A 26,050-nucleotide genomic window follows, 5' to 3' on the forward strand; every position below is an offset into this window, starting at 1 on the left:
CATATGAAAAGGAATCCAAACATTTTGCTAAAAATGACAGAAGTCTTCCAAGACAATTACAATATATAAAATGTAGCCAATATGTTTGTTCTAAAATCAGCCAGTAAAAGCATTTACTATTATATTTCAGTTAGATCTGGCTGAAATTTTGACACTTGAAAAAAAGTTGCAAAATCTTTTCCCTTATTTTGGTCCAGCTTTAACTACAACATGTTTACAGTGGTCTGCTTCAAAAGGGAAGAAGGCAAAGTTATCTTCTCATCTTAACCAGCTTTGCTTTTGTGTCAAACAACTTAATGTGAGTCCTTTGAGCAATCAGCCATAATATTTGTATTACATTTACTTGCTGTAATGTGGTTTTGCTGTTCTTGCATCATCTTGAATTTTTAACTCATGCTATATCTGGGACTCTCACTACATTTCCAATGCTCTTCTTCAAGTTCTTTATTTTATTTATGTATTTATTTGTAGTGCTCTTGAAAGATATCAGATTGACCGTCTGGAGTCCAAAAGCCTTGATTTGCAGAGCAGCTGTAGTGCAAGCAATAGTTGTGCAAGCTCTCCTATACTATCGTTCAACCCTGCCCTAGTGGGAACCCTTCTAGGAATGTGATCCAAACATTTACGATATACCTACAGTAAGACAGGAAAAGAGAATAAAGGAAATTGACATAAAGACAGACACAGGGAGCTGAAAGGAGAGCAATGGAAAGGACCTGCAAGAAGAAGATAAGAGACAGTAGGCAGGAGCAGAGAGGGAAAAGAAGTTGGAAGGAGGCAAAAGACAAGAAGAAATATTTCTTGTTTTCTTTTAACTTTTACTAGTGGAATGTATTAGGTAAAATAAGTGACAGAAGGACCTTACATATTTCCTGAAACAGACACACGGGACACACTGTATAATCTTGTATAAAGATTTTATTTACCTAAGTTTGGGTTAGCCACATTACATGTGAGTGACAAAGCCATGAGTGACTTATGTAGGTCACTGCGTACGAGTGCCACTGAAATCTTTACACTGCACCACACCATCTGGTATTTTGTATATACAATCTGCTATTACAAAACCTATTTTAGGAATGTTTTACAGATATTTTTACTACAAAAATAGTCCCAATTAACATTTTTATATCTACAAAGCCAAGTTTCTTAGATGACTATCATTCCAACTGTAGCAGTCTCAGAAACAGCCAGGAAAACTTCTAAACATAATGTAAGATACCTTTTCTGGATCCAAAAGTTTGATGACTAGAAAGTCTTACCTTAGGCTTTTCCAGGGCTCGAAGCATGTGCCAACTCCCATTGGGAATGCATGTTTTCCAATGATATACAACTCCTGTTTGGTAGAAGCAGCCATGTGCTAAGATATCAGACATTACATTCATAATATTGTTCATAAAAGAAAATGTTACTGGTTCCCAGATGCATCCTCTTGGGAAGGTGTAAATCTGCAGGGGAAATCCATATCTGGGGGAAGGAGGAGGAAACGTATCTCTAGCAGATTGTTTTTTGTTTGTTTTGTTTGTAAATTATGTCTGTTTGGATTGTTAGAAAAGGTCCTAGAGGAGATAGATCAGTGGGCAGCATGAAGGTGAGGTGAACAAAAGGGCATATTAAATTAATTTATCACATGGTTAATGTAGCATATAGGTATTTACTAGGTCAGGCACAGGCCTAAGTTAAGGCAGTAAAGCAATGAGCCTACAGGCCTGAGGCCTGTAAAAGAATAGCTTAGCTAAACAGGGATAAGTAGTTAACCAGGAATAACCCTAGATCATAAGTTATCCCAAAATAGACTGTACTGACTAAACTGCTGACTGGTAACCACAGATGCTAGTTTACATCAGCTTTTGATATTTTTTTAAGTTAGGAACATAAGTAGGTGTCTGCCCACAAGAATGCCATGGTAACCAATGGACTATATGCTAATGACCTTGAGGTAAATTGACTAGTAACCTATGGCAGAAGGACATCCCAAAATTAGTAAGGTCAGGAAATACAAATAAGGAAAAGGGGATAAAGCCCCTATTGAATATGCATTAGGTATATAGGTATCAGTAGAACACATTATAAACGTCGTATCCCAGCCTTTGTGATTTGGAAGATGTAACTGTTGGAAGGACCAGGATGACGACCATTGGTGATGGTGATAAGGAAGAGGATGAGGAAGAGGAAGTGGAAGATAATGACTAACACTTCTGGTTGTTCAGGGGATAGTGTGAATATATAAATGCTCAGACACTCATTCTGTGTTATCTCTATCTACCTTGCTGGGTTGTAACTTTGCTAACTGGGTTAATAAAACAATCACAAATACAAAGCATTTTCCTAAGTGTGAGTGTTGCAACCATGCATATTAGGGTTCCAAAGAGAACAGTAATTTTAATAATACTGGGCTTGATCTTGGGATGAAAACCTACCGAACATCGAAGTGTTAATGGGGAATTCTTAAGTAATCAAAATAGTTAATACACAATTAATAGACAGGCAACATTATATTCAGATAGATAGATAGATAAACACAGGCACACATATACATGAACACTCTTTCTGAAGAACTTCTGAGAAATTCTGGAGTTTCCCCATAAAGAAAAAAAATTATGTACATATTTTGGAAATTGAGGAGACTGGGTTTATTCCTGTCTCTGTCACTGACTAGCTGTGATTTTATGGAGGTCACTTGGACGAGTAATGGGTTCTGTCACTGTCTGGCCTGCTACCTTTTGTGTCTTAATGCTATGCTGCTATGGCTCAGAGCCCTGATACCAGTAACCAGTAACCAGCCTACAAGCATAGAGACCTCACCAGGACTTCCATTAGCTTAGTTATTTCTTGAAGGGTGACCTCAACAACTCTTCCAGTCCTGAGTCTTTCCAAATTCATCTACCCTAAGTTCTTAACTGCCAGACACTCAGACTTTTCCCTTCTGGTTCATCCCTACAAAGGAGTGAAATCTGCCCCCTGCTATCAGTTATGAAGGTCTTTCCATGAATCATGTGCAGGAAACATATGTTAGAGATAGAAAAGACATGTCTTACAGTTCATCTCCTGAATAATGTAGGATTTTTTTCTCTTGAACATTTTCTAGAGTTTTTTGTTTGAGGACCTGAAGTTTTTGTGTTAAGTGCCATAAAAGCTTTTAAAATGTAATACCAACTTCTATTTATTTTGCACCTTGCTTTTAAAAATGGAGTTAATTTTGCATTGTAGAATTTATAAATAAGAAAAATTATTTTCTTTTTAACATTTTCCAGGACAACAAAATGTGCTCCTAGCTGAAATTCTGGATGCCAGGGAATGATCTTCTCCCAAAGCTTCCAGTTATCTCAAATTGTAATAAAGTGAGTGTAATATAAAATTTTTCTGGTGTAAGATAACTTTTTGGTTCCTATAAGTTAAAAGGTGCTACAATATTTAAAAGAAGATTGGAAAATGATTTGTCTGAATTGTCATCTAATTGATTTTTGCATGTTAAAAAAGTAACAATATGATACTAAAGTGAGTCAAAAGCCCTATTATACAGTGCCCCACCACCCAAAACATCCCCAATGTAGATGTAATAGTGATATATTTTATACTGACAGAATGCCAGAGAAACCGTGTGTGTGTGTGTGTGTGTGTGTAAAAAAACCACACAAGATCAATAAAACAGACCTCTGGTGCAGATGATGACAGTCTACAAGCAAACAACACACTGCACTACAGTGGCCAGAGGAGGTCATTTGGGCAAAGGACATAGGAGCAAACACTTTATCTTACAAATGTCTATATCATCTTGAATGTCCACCCAGCATAGAAAGGTCTTCTGTTTTTAGACTGTGGGAGTTCTAACAAAACATGATTTAAAAACTCCCTAAATAAGGTCTTCAAAACACACTTCTTTTTTTAATTCACTTTTGTTGCAATCTTTTTTTATCTAAGACATAGATGATAGATTCAATTTGTAAAAATATTTTCATATGAATTTTGTCTATCAGGTCCAAACAGTATTGGCTGAAATAGCTATGGAAGGATCTGTGATGGGGGAAGTAACCATATAGTCAGTCCAAATGCTGAAGGGTAGGCGTAAAGGAAGTACCTAGCCCTAGTCATATGTCTTTCAAAGAATGTAGATTTGCTTGCAACTGCCATGGTTTCCTGAAGAGCCATTATTATCTTGTTTTGTGACAACGCGCATACATTTTGAATAAAGATTTTTTTCCCTTTTGGAAAAAATACCATGAAAGGTCATTAAAACTAAGTTCAGATGGCAGTCAAGTTGTGACAAAATCCATCAAGAGTTAAGCAGTTCAAACTTATGGTTGATACACAATTCTTGCCTCATTCTTATGAGCCTATATAGTATGAATATGATATTAAGTTCCAAAAATATGGTAATGTTATATAATGATATATGTATCTCTATCCATAGATATATTGGTCCAGATTCTCGTATACACTCTGGCCCTTTTACATCACTCTGTCAATGTAAAAGAGCCCTAGAGTGTGAAGAAATAATTCTTACGCTATCAAAGTGATGTGTTAATGAGAATCTGGCACTTATATGTAGTATAGTGGTAGCTGTGTCAGTCCCAGGATATTAAAGAGACAAGGTGGGTGAGGTAATATCTTTTTTTGGACCAACTTATGTGGGTGAGCGAGACAAACTGTTGAGCCAAACACAGAGCTCTTCTTCAGGTCTGGGAAAGGTACTCCCAGCTTCACAGAAAAATGCAAGGTGCAACAGATTGTCTAGCATAAGTAGTTAGCACATATTGTAAGCGGCCATTCAAGGTAGAACCCAGGGGAGCTAGGGGTACTCGGATGGCTCCCCAATATGCCAACCTCTTCATGGGCCACCTTGAAGAAGAATTTCGGGACAAATGCACCAAGAAACCAATGAGATGCCTGAGATGTGTCAATGACATTTTCATTCTCTGGACACATGGCTTAAACTCCCTCATAGATTTCAGGAACAACTTCAACAATCAGCACTTATGCATTAAGCTCTCTCTGGAACATTCCCATGCAAGCATCAACTTCCTCACCACCAAGTCAGCTTCAACAGTGGGGCCCTTCAGACAACTAGTATAAAAAACCCACAAATCACCACACCTACTTTCATAGATTTAGTAACCACCCCAAACATACCAAGAAATCTTTTATCTATAGCCAGGGCCGGCTCTAGGATTTTTGCCGCCCAAAGCAAAAACAATTTTGGCCGCCCCCTCCCGCCCCCTTTTTTTAATTATCCCACCCCCGGCCCCGCCTCAGCTCCGCCCCTTCCCCAAATCCCCAGCTCTGCCTCCTCCCCCCAGGCTCTCAAGCCTAGGAGGGAGGGAGGGGGAGAAGCGGCACACGAAACGGCTGTTTTCCGCGCTGCGGCCGCTCGGGATCTCACCCTCCCTCCCAGGTTTGAGAGCCTGGGAGGGAGGGAGAGACTCCGAGTGGCTGCGGCGCGGGTGCGGGCGCCGCTTCTTCCCCTCCCTCCCAGACTTGAGAGCCTGGGAGGGAGGGGGAGCAGCGGCACGCGAAACGGCTGTTTCGTGCGCCGCGGCCGCTCGGAATCTCCCCCTTTCTCCCAGGTTTGAGAGCCTGGGAGGGAGGGGGAGACCCCGAGCGGCTGCGGCGCGCGAAACAGCTGATTCGCGTGCCGATGCTCCCCCTCCCTCCCAGGCTTGAGAGGGAGGGCGAGTAGCGGCGCGCGAATCAGCTGTTTTGCGTGCCGGGGTGAGCTAGGGCGGCCGGGGCACATTTTTAGGGGCGGCATTCTGGCGCTGGCCATGCCTCCCCTAAAAATGTGCCGCCCCAAGCACCAGCTTGTTTTGCTGGTGCCTAGAGCCGTCCCTGTCTATAGCCAAGCCCTCACATACCACATAGTATGTTCTGAGGAGAAAGCCTGGGATATACACTTTAACACATTTAAAACCGCCTTTACCAAACAAGGAAACTCCAAGTTGACATGGCGCTGTCTACACCAGAGCTTAAGTCAATATAGCTACATCGCTCAAGGGTGTGGAAAATCCACACCCCTGGGCAACGTAGTTACACCAACATAAGTTACTAATGTAGATCAAGCCTTAGCTGAATAAGAGTTGGGACAGATTGTTAAGCAGAAGGGGTAATGCATGTTGGAGGTGGTCACTTGAAATGAAGTGGGCAATTGGGGGTTAGATTGTTATGCATAAAGGGTTTGAAGTGGACAGTTAAGGGTAACAGGCAGCCTGGTGTATTACAAATTGTTGAAATTGTTATAACGACCATAAAACTAGTGTCCCTGTCCATGGTTTTTGGTGTCTAGTAGAGTTCGGAATTTAAATTCCCAGGCCTGCGTTTTGAAGGTGTTGTATAAAAACTGCAGTATTTATACAACACCTTCAAAACGGCAGGCACATTGCTGTAGATTTACCTTTTGTTTGTAACTAACAGCTCCCAATTCAACATCTAAGGGCAGGCTAGTCCAGGGGTTGTAAGGTGGGACTCCTCCGGCCAAGTGCCAGGAACACAGACCTCAGGCCCTCCCCAGCCAGAGTTCATTCCCTTTGTCCATCTTTTTGGACCCATGCACACAGCCCTCCTGTTTGCAGGCTGCTTCCAAATACCCTCCTTTCCACGGCTACCGCTGAGTCCCTCCCCAGCAACAGGCTGCTTCTAGGACTGGCATTCAGCCTTTCAGAGTATGTCTTCACTGCAGCTAGGAGTGAGCCTCTCAGACACACTCACACTAGTAGGGTTCAATGTACAGCACTAAAAAAAAAAAGCAGCCTGGACATTGTGGCACTGGTGGAGGCTCAGACTAGCTACCTGAGTTTAGACCCAGAGGACTGGGTGGGTCCAAGCTCGGGTGCCTAGCCCGAACCTCTGCCAGTGCCACAACATCCACACTGCTATTTTAATGCACTAGCTGGGAGTTTTGCTCCTAGTTGCTGTGTAGACATGCCCTCAATCCCAGCTCTTCAGCTGACCTGCTTTCTCTCTGAAATCAGTTCCCAGACTGCTGTCTCTAGCAATTCCTGCTTTTAAGCAGGGCCGGCTCTAGGCACCAGCAAAGCAAGCAGTTGCTTGGGGCGGCAAATTTGCAGGGGCGCAAGAATCCAGCCTGGGAGCTGAGAACCAACATGGGGCCCTGGGAGCTGTAGTTCCTTGGTTCGCTCCCTGCCTATAGAGCCGGCCCTGGAGCAGGGAAAGAACTATATTTCCCAGCATTCCCTTGGCCGCAATTAACAGGAAAGGGAGGGGGAAGGAGTGTGGAACTGAAACCTCATGCTGCAGCTTGCTGTGAATGGTAGGAACAGAGCCAGCTCTAGGCTTTTTGCCGCCCCCCACTCCAGCCCTGGGCTTCCCCCCCCCCAGCCCTAGGCTTCCCCCCCCCCGCACCTCTTGTTGCCCCAGCCCTGGACTTTCCCCTGCCCACACCCCCTGCTGCCCCAGCTCTGTCCCCCACCTGCACCTCCTGCCACCTCAGCCCTGGGCTCTCCCCCAAAGAAAGAATTGGGTGGACTAAATGGACAGTGCACCTCTCTATCTGAAGCCTAGCAAGGGAGATCCCACTAGAATTTAAAATGAAAAGTAAGGGAGGGGAGGCTCTACTAGGACATGGGCAGCTTTAGATACAGTACCAGGCACATAGGAGGATTTATACTTCTGAGCCATGGAAGCAGAAATTGACTTTTCTTTTCCAGATTTAGCTAATATTCAGAAAGGGAATCCAGCACCTGCCTTCCAGATTTGAACACCCTCAAAATTCAGGAGTGCTCAAGCTCAATTTGGGCAGCTGTTACTTCATTTCTCCCAAATCAAATATACTGATCCACTGTAACTTGCTGTAGAAAAAGTAGAATAAATTGAGTAAGAAATGCTTCCCAGTGATTATTAGGATTGGAATTGCTATTTTCAACAGCCATTGTTTTTTTGTTTTTGTTTTTAAGTTTTAGTTTTATTTGTTTAAAAGGAAGACAGTGATATTGCATTGGCAAATTCCCCATAGAAACAAAGAATGGAACAAAAGAATAATAAAGGCACCTCAACTTTAGGACAGTCTTATAAAATGCATCCAGATATCCTTCAATCACACAAGCTGAAAATTGTTCCACTTTACTGCTGTTCTGTAACCATATGGGAACCAATCCTGTCTGTGTTCTGTGCACATTCAAAATTCCTGCTGAATGACCCACCCTGGGAGCGAGTTACCAGTGACCCAGGGCTGGGGCGGCCGGAGGGTGCAGTTGGGGGGGGGGGGGGACGGAGAGCGAGAGAGAGCGCCCAGGGCTGGGGGGTGGTGGAGGCAGCCAAAAATTTTTTTGCTTGGGGCAGCAAAAAACCTAGAGCCAGCCCGGCTTTTAAGCAGCCTTCAACTCTATCCTGAGAGCTGGTTTACACTGGGAGCTTACATCAGCATAGCTACTGTATCTCAGGGCTGTGAAGAATCCACACCTCTGAGCGGTGTGGTTAAACTGAGCTTACCTCTGGTGTAGACAGCGCTAGGTCAACAGAAGAATTCTTCCATTAACCTAGCTACCACCTCTCAAGGAGGTGGATTACCTTCGCAGATGGGAGAACCCTTTCTGTTAATGTAGGTAGTGTCTACTGAAGCACTGCTGTGGCGCAGCTGCAGCTGTATCTTGAGCCTGGTCCATTTTGATCTTGGGTGGTACTTCCCTTTCCTTTACTCTGGAGGTTATGGAGTTCTCTGCTGACTAGCAGTTGCTCTAGGGGGTTAACACTTCACCCAGTAATGAGCCAGAAATTCATCACAATCCTATTGTTGTTTGGAGTCATCATAGTCTTTTGTCTCTTCATTTATCACTTTTCAAAACAGTTTTCTAACAAACTTCCTTGGCTGTTAGATAACTATTTAGAGGCACAATTCTTGCTTATAGAAGATAGGCCCCAGAGCTGACCTTGTGATTTCCAGTGTAAATGCCTACCTATGTGTGTGGCAATACCTATTCTCAATTATATTAAATTATGACAGGGGACCCTATTCTGAGCTGATAATTTCCTAAGACGGGTGGCTTGTGTTGTAACCATTTTACTTAAGCAGAGTGTCTTTGCATACCAGTTTTGTATTGTAATATGTGCCTGATTCTGATCTCTCACCATTTTATTCACCTGTGTAATTCAGTTGAGTTCATCCTGATTTATGGTAGTGTGAGATCAGAATCCAGCCCAGAGTGTGAAGATTCAGTGCTAGATGAATACCAACATTTTCATATAAAGATATTCTGGATTTCTTATACCATAAGAGGAAAAGTTCCTGAACTCCGTGTGTGTGTGTGTGTGTTAGCATATACTCTCCATATACAAACTCCAATCCTAGCTCAAACAAAGCTATTTGATAAACTATATTACTCTATTGAAAACAGGTAGCCAAAAGTTGCATTTTATCTCAAGGAGAAAGAAAGAGAGAATAAATTATTTCCTTTAGGAGATCACAACATGATGTAGAAAACAAGAAAATAAACTTAAACGGTGTTGTAATCCCCAAAGAAAAACCTGCAGTAATACTGTGCTCACAGCAGATAGTTCACAAATATGTAAATCATTTTATCTATAAATAACTCAAGATTACAAGAAACTGTTCTCAACCTGATTTCAATAGGTTTATTTTAACTTAAATAAACAGGGCTATTGGAAAACAGAATTATGGCAGGGTGGGGGTCCACCTCCATAAAAACTCTTAGCTGTTTTGATTTGAAAGGATTCTTTTGGAAAGGAGAAGAAGGGCAAAGAGAAAGACAAGAAGACTGCTGCTCTGTCTGGGAGTGGAGAAACAAAAATGGAGAGAGTGACTGTGCATCATGTGTACCCTTGTAACTTCAGCATTGTCATATTTAAGCATTACTGTACGAAAAGGGTGCATATTATACACACTCCTCAACTCAACCTAGATTGATTCTCTGGAAGACTTCTGAGCATTTTATTAAAACAATGTTTGATAATATAGTTTATCTTTCTAGGCATTTATACTACACTCATTGCCATGATATCTGAGCACTTGGTATCCCTGTTATATTTTCCCAGTTATAGCCTCAACTGGATACCTGATTATATAGCAATGGAGACCATTACTTGTAAACTGCTGTACTTCCTGTAGCTAATCAGTTGACATGTGTGGAGGTGTAAAGCCCGTTGCATTCAGTAACAGCCTGCACAGCTACCTCTGCACCCCTCACCGGAGAAAATGCTCCACAAGAGCAAGTGAGGTGGCAAGTGGGCAGGCCTGAATGGAGAGTGTACATATCCTAGCTCCCCATCCCCTAAAATGTGTTTGTGCAGTAAGTGATCTGACTGTATGGCATTCACTTCTCATCTGGACCATCACAGATGGACCATCACATACTTGCTTTAGGGCCAGCATTATACTACGCCCCAAAAGAAGGCTCTATTACACACAAGTTATTCAATGGAAGGAAATTACTGTTCCCAGATTACCAGAGTTGCTGCCTACAGTGCATTGCACACAGGAAAAGCTTGCCAATGACACCAGCATAATGCAATTTACACTCTATTGGGAACCATAACAGCTGGTTGTACTTAGATTCATAGATTCATAGGCTTTAAGGTCAGAAGGGACCATTATGATCATCTAGTCTGACCTCCTGCACAACGCAGGCCACAGAATCTCACCCACCCACTCCTGTAACAAACCCCTAACCTATGTCTGAGTTATTGAAGTCCTCAAATCATGGTTTAAAGACCTCAAGGTGCAGAGAATCGTCCAGCAAGTGAGCCGTGCCCCATGCTGCAGAGGAAGGCGAAAAACCTCCAGGCCCTCTGCCAATCTGCCCTGGAGGAAAATTCCTTCCCGACCCCAAATTTGCCAATCAGTTAAACCCTGAGCATGTGGGCAAGACTCACCAGCCAGCACCCAGGAAGGAATTCTCTGTAGTAACTCATATCCCACCCCATCTAACATTCCATCATAGACCATTGGGCCTATTTACCTGCTAATAATCAAAGATCAATTAATTGCCAAAATTAGGCTATCCCATCATACCATCCCCTCCATAAACTTATCAAGCTTCGTCTTGAAGCCAGCTATGTCTTTTGCCCCCACTACTCCCCTTGGAAGGCTGTTCCAGAACTTCACTCCTCTAATGGTTAGGAACCTTCGTCTAATTTTAAGTCTAAACTTCCTAATGTCCAGTTTATATCCATTTGTTCTTGTGTCCACATTGGTACTAAGCTTAAATAATTCCTCTCCTTCCCTGATATTTATCCCTCTGATATATTTATAAAGAGCAATCATATCTCCCCTCAGACTTATTTTGGTTAGGCTAAACAAGCCAAGCTCTTTGAATCTCCTTTCATAAGATAGGTTTTCCATTCCTCGGATCATCCTAGTAGCCCTTCTCTGTACCTGTTCCAGTTTGAATTCATCCTTCTTAAACATGGGAGACCAGAACTGCACACAATATTCCAGATGAGGGATCACCAGTGCCTTGTGTAACAGTACTAACACCTCCTTATCTCTACTGGAAATACCTCGCCTAATGCATTCCAAAACCGCATTAGCTTTTTTAACAACCATATCACATTGGCGGCTCATAGTCATCCTGTGATCAACCAATACTCCAAGGTCCTTCTCCTCCTCTGTTACTTCCAACTGATGTGTCCCCAATTTATAACCAAAATTCTTGTTATTAATCCCTAAATGCATGACCTTGCACTTTTCACTATTAAATTTCATCCTATTACTATTACTCCAGTTTACAAGGTCATCCAGATCTTCCTGTATGATATCCCGGTCCTTCTCTGTATTAGCAATACCTCCCAGCTTTGTGTCATCCGCAAACTTTATTAGCACATTCCCACTTTTTGTGCCAAGGTCAGTAATAAAAAGATTAAATAAGATTGGTCCCAAAACCTGAGGAACTCCACTAGTAACCTCCTTCCAGCTTGACAGTTCACCTTTCAGTATGACCCGTTGTAGTCTCCCCTTTAACCAGTTCCTTATCCACCTTTCAGTTTTCATATTGATCCCCATCTTTTCCAATTTAACTAATAATTCCCCATATGGAACCGTATCAAATGCCTTACTGAAATTGAGGTAAATTAGATCCACTGTGTTTCCTTTGTCTAAAAAATCTGTTACCTTCTCAAAGAAGGAGATCAGGTTGGTTTGGCACGATCTACCTTTTGTAAAACCATGTTGTATTTTGTCCCAATTACCATTGACCTCAATGTCCTTAACTACTTTCTCCTTCAAATTTTTTTCCAAGACCTTGCATACTACAGATGTCAAACTAACAGGCCTATAGTTACTCGGATCATTTTTTTTCCTTTCTTAAAAATAGGAACTATGTTAGCAATCCTCCAGTCATATGGTACAACCCCCGAGTTTACTGATTCATTAAAAATTCTTGCTTATGGGCTTGCAATTTCATGTGCCAATTCCTTTAATATTCTTGGATGACGATTATCTGGGCCCCCCGACTTAGTCCCATGAAGCTGTTCGAGTTTGGCTTCTACCTCGGATGTGGTAATATCTACCTCCATATCCTCATTCCCATTTGTCATCCTACCATTATCCCTAAGCTCCTCATTAGCCTCATTAAAGACTGAGGCAAAGTATTTGTTTAGATATTGGGCCATGCCTAGATTATCCTTAACCTCCACTCCATCCTCAGTGTTTAGCGGTCCCACTTCTTCTTTCTTTGTTTTCTTCTTATTTATATGGCTATAGAACCTTTTACTATTGGTTTTAATTCCCTTTGCAAGGTCCAACTCTACATGGCTTTTGGCCTTTCTTATTTTATCCCTAAATGTTCTGACCTCAATAAGGTAGCTTTCCTTGCTAATCCCTCCCATCTTCCACTCCTTGTAGACTTTCTGTTTTTTCTTAATCACCTCTCTGAGATGCTTGCTCATCCAGCTTGGTCTACAACTCCTGCCTATGAATTTTTTTCCCCTTTCTTGGGATACAGGCTTCTGATAATTTCTGCAACTTTGACTTGAAGTAATTCTAGGCCTCCTCTGCCTTTAGATCCACTTCAACAAATTGATACCATACATGTAATGGGATCTGATAGCAATTTACAGCTGAATTCACATATAAAATGGGCAATTGAGGGGACAACTGAATCTACTAGTTTGCCCACATTTCCTGTCAATGCAGTTCTGAAAAATCATTGTCTTGTGCCTCTGGCCGTGCACCATATATCATTGTAGCTGGCAATGGTTTACACCAGGGGCAGTTGCTAACCTGTGAATCTTTACTCTCCCACAGGTGATTGAGTGTCTATTCCTCATATGCTACAGGAGTTGGTCACTACCCATCAGCAGCGGACTCTTCCACTGATGATCCCACGGCCCTCACCATGTGTGAAACAGCTGTATAGGTGACCAGGACTTCCCAATGAATTATGGAATCTGATTTACCCTGATATTCTGAATGGTGTGAGCACTGTGGAGCAGCTTTTTTCCAGAATTTCCTCTAAACCTATTTGGCCCTGTGTCAGTAATACTCAGCACCTCCTCACACCAGTGCCCACAGTGAAGTTATCAGTCATTGGGGACCATACCACTTTTGTACTTCGATTTTGATTTCAGGCATCAAGTCTTATAATCACAATCATAATTCTACAACCATTTAACTCACATGACATGCCAGAGTATACAGTAAATCACTGAGTACGTTTGTGTATCCTTCCCTATTCACTGAATCAGGAAGCAAACATTCTTCCTCCCCCCTGCGCAAAAATGGATCAGATCCTAATTGTCCAGAGCAGGAGATTTTGTGATAGACCATGAGGGAGCAGGAAGGGATGAAGCATCATGATTTTGAAATCTCGAGTCCTGTATTTATCCACAGGTGAAGTATAGTGCATACAGCCAAAATGCAAGTTTCTTTATACCGAGGAGTTTCTTTTTCTTCTGCAACCTACAAGAGACATCTTCTTTAGACTGAAAAAAGTAAATACCTAAAAGTACAGTTGATGGTTTATTATGCTTTAATGCAGCAAGTAGAACTATTGTTAGATTAAGTGTGGAATTGGATGAAGGTGGCCATAAACTGATGCTCACTAAAATATGCTTTGTGGCTCACTAGGAACTAATCTGAGTCCACTGGGTTCATTTCAGTTAAGTTCTTATTTTAAACTAATGGTGCTCAACATTGGCACCTAAGCTGTACTCCTGATTTTATCCAGTTGGAACACTGAGGCATGCAAGAAGCAGTAATATTTTCTGCATAGATATCTACTTGTATAGCATGGTGCTGCCCTAGTCCTGCTTCCATATTGTCTGACATGGCCCCCAAAACCCTGTGAAGCCCTGGTCACAGTGTATATCATGGAGGGCTTTTGCAAACACAGAGAAAGGGAGAAACATATTGCAGAGTTACCACTCCTTAATTCTATGAATTAGGCCTTCTGTTGGCATGGATTTCTGCTCTATAGCTTGCCTTGGTGCCAGGCAGTGCAAGGGGGAACATAGGTGAAACAAAAATACTGAAGTCAAAGGCATGTCTAGAAGTTTTGTACCCAAGAATCAGATGTTCTCTTGGCAGGCATGCTGAAGAACCTCACTAACTACTACAATACGTGACTCACGTTCTACTTCAGAAATTGCATTGCCATACCTGTAATGAATTTGTAAAGTCCAAAAGGATGTGGTCTAATAAAAGGTGCAAGGAGCCAGAGCAAAGCCCAAATGCTATGGTCACTATCCTTGATAAACAACGATAGAAAACAGATACTAAGTTAATACGGCTATTAACTTGCTATAAGCAAATCATGGCACATAAGTACCAAAGTAAATAGTTTCAGGGAGTACCTAAAAATACAGGGCTATTTGCAAATGGTGAAGGTATGGGGTTGGAAAGTTCACTGCACATTTCCATATGCTGGGGCCCGCTACTACAGATTTTTCCAGACTGTGTGCAGTAGAGTCTCATAAATTGCTCATACTATCTAGGAGGTTTTAAAAAAGAATCTCTTCATTGGATGTTTCTAGCCATGATGCCTTCAGATTATTATAAATGTTTCCCCCTCATGATTAAGTACATATTAAATTATACGGTTCAGTTTTGTAGTCACTTCCCCTCAGATATTACCCCTATAGGCTATCTGCACCTTTTTTTCCTAAACAAACTTCAAACAAGTGGCCCCCAGTGCTCAGGGTTATTAGAACATGCCTAATTCCAGATCTATATTAGGTTTAGTAAGTGAAAAACTGAGCAGTCTGTGCTGTTAATTACAGTGTAAACATTTAATAAATATTCCTGCTTTTTATCCTTTTGCCCTTTTCAAAAATGAAAGGTTGTAATTTACATGTAAGATAGTTCCTAATTGCCTCTTCACAAAACCTGCTTGTTTTATTTATTTCCTATCTTCTTTAGGGAAGAGGTGGAGTATATGAAAAGAGAGCAACATTTGTACCCTAATCTACATTTCTCTAATAAGAAAGACATACACCAGAAACACAGCCACTACATAGGGTTCTTATTCATCAGCCTTATGACTTCAACTGATAATTTTACCAAACTGCATTTTAATTATAAGACGTGTGTGTGTGTGTATTATATATTAGTACAATAAGTGTGCATGTATATTATACTATTTATTAGTATTCATGCACTTTTGCATATACACTTACACTAATAAATAGTATAATTGTGTATACATATAAAATACTATTATTTATTTGTATAATTGTATGTGTGTGCGTGCGCATTATATACACAAAGCATTTGATTATTATCCTGATGCTGATAAGAGGTTTTTATAGCAAAGTAGGGTTGCAGGAATGGTTATGTTTGGGATCCATATGCAGGTTCAAGTCATACATTCAGAGAGGACAATAAAGCAGGGAAAAAACAGCTGATACACAAAAGGGACCGTCTAGACAGTGCCCCATCAGTCTGGCTAAATTTGGTGCTGGCATTCCCAATGGGATTGTAATATAATTGTTCTGGTGTCTGCGTTCATTCCCCCTGTCAAACACCATCCCAAATATACATCCTTTATTTTCAAATACAACAGGCCCAAATTGTACCACTATATGGAAGCAGCTTTGAAACATCCAAAAGAAAATATAGCCTGATGTGCAGCAAAACAGTTCTTTATTTTCTGGGAGGAAACTCACATTATTCCTTAATCCCAAATAAACTTGATTTCCAACTCAGTTTATAACTATTTTGATTAAGACTCTGGAAATAATTTGAAATAAAAATTTAAAAAATTCTTAATACAATGTACCTTTGCATGCTATAGAGCAAAGACATTCTTTCTCCTCCTTTATGTGTATTAACCTCTCAAAGAAAATTCAACAGAAACTCAGAGATGTGAAAGTGTAATGATGGCTATGGATCATAAATTCTAATGAAGGAAAAAAGCTAATGAAAAAAGAAAAGTGATAATAAGCAAAAGCATGGAAAAAAATGTAAATGATGTCATTTCACCATCTCATAGTTAAAAGAAACAAGAGGTTCCCTCCTCTGTGAATTTCTATAAAAAGACGCAATCTTATTTATTTCATTTTAAAATCTTCAATATACATTTTTTGGAAAGTAAAAGTTATGTCTATTTATTGGAAACATTTATGCACATATTTTGCCAAAACTGGAAATTAGTGGTAGACAGTAGTATTACAGCAAGGGAACTGTAGACTTTAAATAAGGAAATTCAAAATTAAGGAGAACATTGTATTATTACTATACACGCCAGATGCAAAAGCATTTAAAATCTAAAAAGCAAAGAAAAACAAAAGCTTTATTTCTTGGAAAGTAAAATACTGAAAATGTTTTTGAGATTTCAACATGTTATATTCACAGCTATGTTTTCTTTGTTCTTTTCTCAAAGCTGCCTTTATTTGTTAGATATTAATGTGACTGGGGTATGATTTTAGGGGTTTAAAATAAAGATTAGACTGTGTACAAGAAGTATGTGATGTTAAAAACATAAAGATGTCCACTGATATTGCATATCTAAGGCCTGAACATGCTGCAGTTGAAGTCAATTGTAAATTTCCAGTTGATGTCAATAGACCCTGTGTCCCCATGATTATTTGACTAATGTAAGCAAATAATCTACACTGTCCCCCCATCTTTCAGCAGCTCTGATCAGTGTAGCCAGCAATCGGGTGTGTGTCAGAAAACCAGAGGATGGGGATCCAAAATCAATGCCTCTAACATTGTGTAAAGTTTGAACCGGGGAAACTTTGGGCTCAGCAACCTTTGTCAACACAATGAGTCAAAAACACAGATGAAAACTAAAATAACCAGATTTGGGGTGTGAGAAAGAGAGGGGGATTTGCCCCAGGGTTAACCAGGAATGCACTGCAAGCAATATACTGATCCCCAACTCAGGCAATACCAAGGAAGAACAAAAAATATGCATAAAGAACCACACAGACTAAAAGAAGATATCTGAAAGGACAAAAATCAAGTGTAGATTTTAATTTTGAAATCACTTGCCCAGTTGGAAGCCATGGATTAGCCTGTTTAAATTTGAGGGGAGGAGGTGGGGAAAATGCAAATAGCGATTTCAGTATTTCTTCCCCTTTGAAACAGCTCTTCTAATTTAGCTTGATGTGAAATAGAAGCATGATTTGCAATAAGAGTCCTGTGTTAATGTGTCTGTGCACAGAGAGATCTGTAGCTGGGTTTACTCCTTCAGAGCTGCAGTGGTGAAAACTGAAGGAAAGGCATTTTTTGTCTCCTTTGAGATCAATAAGTATTGCAAAATCTGAATTTCATACATGTTTTTCATACCATTGAATAAAGTCCTACAAGGCCTCTTAGGTTTTAATTTTAATTGTCTTAAAATAAATGTATGTGTGATAAGTCTCTTTTCAGCAAACAAATATATATATATATATAAAAAAATAAGTGTCAAATGGCAAGGTGGCTATATGACTTGCTGTGTGTGATGGGTCTTCGTTGTGTGGGGAAGAGGGGAGGTGTGGCGTATGTGAACTTGTGGCGGTGTAATTGCTTCAGTTATGGCTGGACCTGAGTTTTTTGTTGTGTCTGTTTGGGAGGGAGGGCTGGGGAGGCGGGGGTAAACAGTCGGGAATTTCAGGTTCAGGTTGGAGTCCAGGAAAAGGGATTGCTGCTGCTTGTGAATTTCCCTTCTGATCTCCACCGTGGTGGCTACATTGCAGTTCAAGGGGGACTCGAAGGGAGTGGGGGTGGGTTCTCTCTGCAGCTGCCCCTCTCACACTTGAATGAAAGAGAACTTTTTTCGGGAGGGGGGAAATCTGTGAATACCTTGCCCAATAAGAGATGGGGCATATTGAAAACTATATTAAATTACCCTGATTAACAATTTAGCCACGAACAGGGGAGCTTTGGGAGATCTCTATAGGCAGGGCTGGGGGCTATTCATGCCAGTAGCTAAGAGGTCGAAAGGTTTCTGAAGTTCACAGGCTCAGAGCCTTTGTTATGCTAACAGACAATCTCAAATCAGCTGCCTAGTGGAGTGTGAAATATAAATGATTCCTTGAGAACTTCCAATAAGTTGTCACTCTTGCTCTCCAAATACCAGGACAGGCTGCTAATTTCTAGCAGGCCCTTTTGCAGCATCGCGAGCCTAAATGAATGCCTTTGTAGTTCAAATAATCTTTTCATGGGAGCTGTCCTATCATAATAGCCCAAATGCATCATGGTTTTGACTATTTAAATGAAAATCAGGACTTTTCCGTGCTTGACTTTTCCCGAGCTGCGCGGTGTTTTGGAAGGGTGGCAGCAACTCGCACACACAACAAGGTAGCACCCACTGCAGGGGGCCCAGGACATAAATAACTGACTATACACACTGGGAGTTACTGAGAAGCAACCCCTCACCCCTAGCCCGAACAAAGCCCAGGACAAGATTTACGTATCTCACCAGACTCTCTAACTACTTTCCTCTCTCTTAGCCGGAAAAATTATTTAGGTCTGATTTAGGGGACTTTATGCCAAACGGCTTTTTACAGCTTTCGAAAGTTCAGCACGTTCAACTTACAAACAAACCTGTTTTGTTAGCTCTCTGCATTGCAACTGGGGCTCTTTGGTGGGGAAGGTGCAGAACCTGAAAATAATTGTCTTTTTTTGTAAGTAGTCAGACAATCAGATAAGCGATCTGAACTTAGTTGAGACTATCTTGGTCGTGGAGTCGGAATATGAACAGATTCAGAGAAATATGCACATGCATCCTACAGAACGTTAATACTAATACCATTAAAAGGAAGAGAATGAGTTAATTATCCTTATACATACAAGGAAATTAATCCGTTGTAGGGTGTTCTGTTCCTATTCAAGAAAGAAAGGAGGAGAGCCTGCCACATGAATTAATACCATAGCTGATGAATAAAAAGCAAGCGCATAACGTACTGCAAAGTTTGACACGTTTACAAGAACACTGCACAACAATCTCTAGAACAACAGTAAATTTAGTGTTTGAAGACAAAAAGAGTTGAAGGATTTCTCTTTGTATATTTGTACTATGATAGAGGATGTAATAGAACACAGTAAGAGTAGTAATTAAAGAGTTCTGTCTAGACCTACACTTTCTCAGTTTTTGGTACTGATGAAATAGAGTGACTTTTTAGTGGCATAACAGAATAAGATGAAATATAGATGTGAAACGTATTTAGTTTAATTCCACATTCACTAGAAATTAAACAAACCATTTCCCTATGGTTAAGTATCATTAGAATATGGTCCATATCAAAGCAGACAGAGGGACTATCTGATAAGTAAAAGTGTAAAAAGACACTTTTGTCTATTACACTATTAATACACACTAGAAAGTGGTTACTTGGGGGAAGTATCATTGTTTGCCTCCTAATCCGCATTTATTTTTCCTCCTGGAAATAGATCTCTGCAATTACTGTCTGCAAAACCTTTCTAAAAATCCCCCCGAAATAGAAGGAACAAAAGTTTGGTTTATGTTCCCCGGAGGATGGAAAGTAGACTCTGTGTGTATGTTATTATTCTGAAAACTCCACAGTCACGAATTATCTGTGTACTCAGAGTTATTAATAACACTTAGCGCTTCGACAGAGCTTTGCATTTACAAAGGGCTGAACAAACAAACACTAATTAGTGCTGCTATTTTGTTTTGCTTTTCAAGCCTAGTTTTTAGAAAGAAGAATTAAAAATTAATCTCCACTATATTTTTGCAGGTCTCCAAACAACCCACCGACACTTTTCATGCTACTTCTTACAGTTTATTTGTAAATTGCCAATAATCAATACGCTCTGTGGCTATTTATACTGAACCAAAGTGTCTGCGTGTTAAATGACTGTAGCACTGACTACATTTTTTTCCATTGATGAATATCTCCACCTGTTTACTGGTATAACTTTGAGCTAGTATTTCTGGTTTTCGTCTTTAACAAAAACGTATCAGTGAATGCAGAATTTTTGTTTATGAAGGCAGAAGGTAACACTTGATCATATCTTAATTTACATAGGAACCAGTATTTTTTAGAATATTTTTCTTTTTGCACTTGATATATTTAACCTATGTCCAAAATTAAAAATATAATAGTTGAAATATAAAGTTGGAATTGGGAGTGAGTATACTTTTTACTAAAATATGATCTCAATACAGTCTACACTGACAGCACTCATGCTGATCAGTGCCAACGCAGGACGTATTAACAATTAAAACAATAACTAATTAATCCAGCAATAGGTATCATAAAATCAGAAACCCCAAAGTTAATTTGGAAATGGGAGCATGCTGCAGATTTCCTATTTCTTGAGTGGTATATCTGCATATTAGTTTGCAGACAAATTAATCTTGTTCCTAAGAATAAAATTTTGCTTACATATTTGCTTTTTGTAAATCCGTTTCAACACAGATCCTCACAATGCAAAAATGATGTTTCATTCATATGTATGAGTAAATATCAAGGCAGACGTAGTTTTCTTGTAACCACTAGACAGTGATTGCTTGAAGTGCCAAAGGGGAAGGCAACTTTTCCTCTAGCATAAGGAATGATGTAGATATATTTTATATATCATGTATTATCTTCGAGACTAATTAAGGTGAAAGGCAATATCACAGGCAAAGAAAGGCTGACTGGAAAAGAATTAAGGATAAAAAGTACAAGATGACACCCACAAGATGGCTGCCTTTTCATCCTTTCCCTATGATTATAGTCCAATTTCTACAGGAAAATCAATCTAAACTATTCTTTAGCAATACATTATTCTTTTGCAAATCAGATAGAGGAACTAGAGCTGTTCTCCTTCCGCCCCCCCCCCCCCACCGCCGCCCAAAACCCCTGCAAGTAATGATAATAAAAAGTATTAAATACATTTAGGTATATATAAATACAAGTGCACATTACATATGTGTATGACAGTAGCAATGCCTACTGTATCTATCAGTCATCATACCGATATATACGACTCTATACGTGTGTACGTGTGACACACACAGTTCAACAGAAAAACACGCCAAGAAAAAGAGATCCTGGCTTTATTATGCAGTACACAAGGAAAGACGTGGGCAACATTACACCATTCTTTTCTTTTAAAAGCTTATAAAATATAGTGTTAAAATAATATATCTGAGAATTTAAAAATATATCGAATGGCTCTTTCATTAAGCTGCTGAGATTTGGGTTTCCAGACATGATTAACTCATCTCACCTTGACCAAACCTACAATTATTTTAAATTCTCTATAAAAAAATCTCTGATATTCAGAACTCAGTTTGTAGGTAGGATCTAAATTTAAGATTAATAAAAACAAAACAAAATGGCCACATGACAATATCATTAGATTCAGCCCAGCGAACTAAGATAAAAATAAGACTGAATATAAACTGTAAATAGTTGGGTTTTAGACCATTCAGCAAAACTGTTAGGTTACAAGGTTTCTATGTGGGCTGAAACTACAGACTAAGAACAAAGCAAATGGTTCAGTTTCAATAGGAAATATAATAAAACCCCCTTTATCTAAAAGCCATCAGGGACAAGCACTCAATACAAGCTAACAAGCAGGAACTGATAAGATAACATTTATATGAGGTCAGAAGTCAAATGCCAGTCAAAGGCTTTTAACCTCTTGGGTCATAAACAGGAATAGTTAAAACACATAGATAGTTATTTATTGGATTTTAAGCGTACCTGATCATTATTAGTGGACAACACGATGATTAAACTAATTGGGATTTATAGAAGAACTTTGTAATCGTTAACATAAAATGGAAAGCCCCTCGTCTATAATTCTTTTTTTTTAAATTCCCCTTTGTCTCTCATAAATCTACAGACCAAAGCAAACAGATGACCAAAAGGATGAACATTGTTTCAAAACAGAAGCACAGTCAATACATGAAATGATCTATGCAATCTAAGACTTGTCTAAAAATTCAATGGAGTAAATATTTACAGTCAACAGACATAAGAGAACAATAAACAGCCTCTCTATTGTGGTGTTAATGCCACTCCCCCCCTTCACTAAAAGAAGACATATAATTGAAATATAAAAATGGGGTTTCCTTCAGAATAACATCTTTTTAGCAAAAATTTTAAATATTTTCACAGTTATTTATTTTATTACATATAAAATTCAGGTAGATTTAAAATTGCTTATTTATACTTTTTCTTCTACTCTGTGGAGAGAATAGTCATTCTTTCTTTAGGGTCCTAGTAATTTTTTTTTTCCTATTGCAGGCTCACTTCTACAAAATCTATGATTGACATATATTTATGTTTAAACTTGCATTTTTTTTTAAATTAGCAATGAAATATAAAATCTATCTATATATCTAGAGAAAGAAACAGGATCTGTCCTGAGGCCTTTCTAGGCCCACTGTTTCTTTAAACAGAGTTCACAATACACTAGGCGAACATTGTGGATTTAAAATGCTTTTAAATATTTATCAGAAGTATTTTATCACCATATTCAAATGACACCTGGAGTGCACTCACCTTTATTGACAATCTCTGTTCTGAAAGTCCATTTGCTTCACCAAAGCCCCCCAAGCAGAACAACAAGGACTAACCGTTTTCATTCAGTTAATGTTTAGTAAAAAACCAAGCAACCTTAATCAGCATGCTGATTGCATCGTCAACTAACAAATAATTTACTACTCTGAGCATTGCATTCCATTAAAAGCTCATTAAATTTTCTGTTCTCCAATGGGAGCTTTAGCTTTTGAACTGCAAGCTTTTGCTCCGAATTATCACTTATTCAATTTTTGCAAAATGTTTTTTCAAAGCATAGGTAAGAATTTCAATACCTACCTACACTAAATTCCTGGAGAAACATACCTCGGGTTTTTCTTTATAATATACACTCAACAATCTTGTGGGGAAGAAAACCCTACTTTGTTAGACTCTAACACATTCAGTTTAACTTTGATGAAACATCTTCCTGTTATGAAGAAGAGTAGTGAGTGATTTAAGTGTGTGTAGGTTTTGAACACAGGAGGAAAACTGTACAGAAGGATTTTTATCTTATAAATCTGAAATGATCCTTTAAAAACCGGTTGTTCCTTATTTTATTATTGCAAGCAAATAACAGAAAAAGAGCCTTTGTATTGCAGAATACAAAGTTTAGTGCCTTCCCAAATATAAGGGGGAATCTAACAGTTCAAATGTTTATTAGGGTTGGGGGGGGGGGTGGAAGCTTAATATTCTTTCTCAGCCTTGCATACTAAACTGCACATAATCGTTATATTTAATAAGTAAAACGCAAGAAAATGTCAGCCCCTAAATTAACATGCATTTTTGGATTGCTAATTGTGTTCATTGCAAATTTGGGTCATTTTGCATGAGTGACTCTAATGTAGGGCTGAGATTGCCATATAGCGTAGTGGATTCCTGATTCCCTGTGCTAATCCTGAACTCAGTGATTGTGTCAGGTGCAGTTCTGTATGCTCCAGCAGCTGGCTCATCCTCATCAATGCAAATAAGGCAACTCCTACAATCAAAGCCTCGTGAGTCTAAAGCCTGATTGCTGAGGGCATGCTAAAGCACTACACAGACTCACTTTCAAATCATACTAACTGACAAGACAACTGTAATGTCCCTCCAGTTCAAAATCAGCCTTTATCAAACAAAACAAAAAAGAGATCCATCAATTTATGTGTGTACAAAATGCAGCTAGTTTTTCTATGGATGTTAGCTGAAGGTGGGTAAAAATCCCCTGAACTGTAATGAAGTCCACATTGTTACAGGCATTAGCAATAATTAATGTAATATTTGAATGCCTAGCAAGAGAACAGGCAGCAAAACGTTACAAACAGAACAGTTGCTACCTATTTTTCCAGGGAACTTTCTTAGGGATTAGTTCAAAGTGTGCGTCCATATCTATAGATATCTGTAGGTGTAAATACACACGCAGAGTGAAAGCACGGAATAAACGACTTCACTTTAATGGGCGATTTCTCTTTGGTCTAGGCTCTGAATGCACAACTTTAAAAGTTATGGGATTACTCTGCTCCATAACATGCAAAATGCCAGGCAGACCCAAAGGGGAGAAAAAAAAATCCCAAACGCACACAAACAACCCACTCAGTCCCCAAATAGCGAACGCTGGCGCGTTCTTGTGCGAAAATGTAAGGCCAGATTCTGCCACTTTGACTCCCACGGAGTAGCGCTTTACTCTGTACATAGCCGCACTGATGGCATCGGAACAATTGGGCAAATATGGGGTGAGGGAGAGTGTTGGGTCCTTAATCTCTAACTTCAATTTCCAAAAAGATCAGCGGATTGGGTTTTAAAATGAAACACCGCTGGTCCCTCTCTCCTTTTCTCTCTTTGCCTTAACCTCGTAAATGAGTTATAGCACCACTTCCAGGAGCTGTGTGTGAGGCTACCTAATGGTGCACAAACTTGTATATTACTCACTGGAGGAGTCTACCTTGTCCTTATTGGCCTGGATTTTATTTTTAAATGTACAGCGTTTGCACAGTACAGCCCACGTTGAAATGGCAGGCTGGGGGCATGTATTTGACCGCTCTTTAAACATCAAGCCGAAATCAGAACGTTTAAAAAAGAAATATCCGGCTGTTTTGCTCCTTTTATTATTTAGTCCAATCGTGCAAAAAAAAAAACCAACACCTTTGAGGATTGACCTTAACCACCTCTCGACAAAGCCCCAAAGACAAACAACACGTTGGCTAAGGCATGAAGGGGGCAGGAGACATGTAAAAACCTAAAGGCCTCATTGCTCTATCAGACTCAACACACATAAATACCAAACGGACTAACACAAGGGGAATATAAGCCTCCCCAGTAAGATCTTATCAATCATCATAGACCGGGCAAAGCTTCAGCCTGCAACCCCAGCAGTGTTGACTCCCACGTTGAAAGTCAGATGTAGATAACATTTGATACTGAAAACTAGCCTTAAATAGGGTAAAATGCATCCCCCCGCCCTGTGCGTATAGAAATAAACATGTACATTAGAACTAATGTGTCTCCATCTCAGGCCATAGTAGTGGTTCTAAATCAGTTCTTGCCGGTGGAACAGCCGTACACTGGGGAAGGAGTGTTAAAACAAACGTTTCCCAAGCGCGCAAAGGGAAAGAGGTCCGCTTTCCCTCTCCCTCCCTCTAGGCTGAGAACGGGAAGAACGGAAGAATGCTATTCCTCTTTAGTCAGAGCGGACATCTCCTGAGGGAGTGGCTGGCGGTACACAACTCCTGCACCTGCTGGAGAAGTTTAGAGGAACCGATTCTTTGATCGAACATCTGAAATTACAGGGATTTTGATGAATAGCATCGGAAGAACAAAAAACTCGCGTGAAAATAAATCAAATACACCTGTGATCCGAACTTTTCTAGCTGCTCCAAGTAACTGACTTTCACTCGCTCTGTCTCTCCCTCCCTAATAGGATTAACAGACATTTTCCTACAAGCAAATCAGAATTTGTCAAATCATCTGTAACAGTCGATTTGCTCATCTCCACATTCTTCCGGTACTGACACAGCACCATCCTCACACAGTTTAATCTTCGCTGATGCGGGGCATCTGCGAGGCAAACATTTGTCTCGTTAAAGCACTGTCACTCTCCTTAATTCTTTATATTTCTTTAAAACACCTCTTAGCAGACTGAGATCACTAGAGACCTAAGGTCTCTAGGATCCTGATGATGCAATGCCTATATTGTATTACTGCC

General features: G+C 39.9%; 1 long non-coding RNA gene across 1 annotated transcript in view; it reads right to left on the reverse strand.

Moving 5' to 3' along the window:
- LOC128839480 (uncharacterized) overlaps positions 1–22,973 on the reverse strand; it is a 28,713-nt gene extending 5,740 nt beyond the window's left edge. Inside the window, exons 1-2 of the long non-coding RNA XR_008445448.1 lie at positions 22,855–22,973; positions 1,263–1,467 (exon numbers count right to left, since the gene is read on the reverse strand). This is a non-coding gene — a long non-coding RNA (uncharacterized LOC128839480). The remainder of the gene's footprint in view (positions 1–1,262; positions 1,468–22,854) is intronic.
- Positions 22,974–26,050: the final 3,077 nt, after the last annotated feature.

This window comes from Malaclemys terrapin, chromosome 6, assembly GCF_027887155.1.
Source record: "Malaclemys terrapin pileata isolate rMalTer1 chromosome 6, rMalTer1.hap1, whole genome shotgun sequence".
NCBI classification, from domain to species: Eukaryota; Metazoa; Chordata; order Testudines; family Emydidae; genus Malaclemys; species Malaclemys terrapin.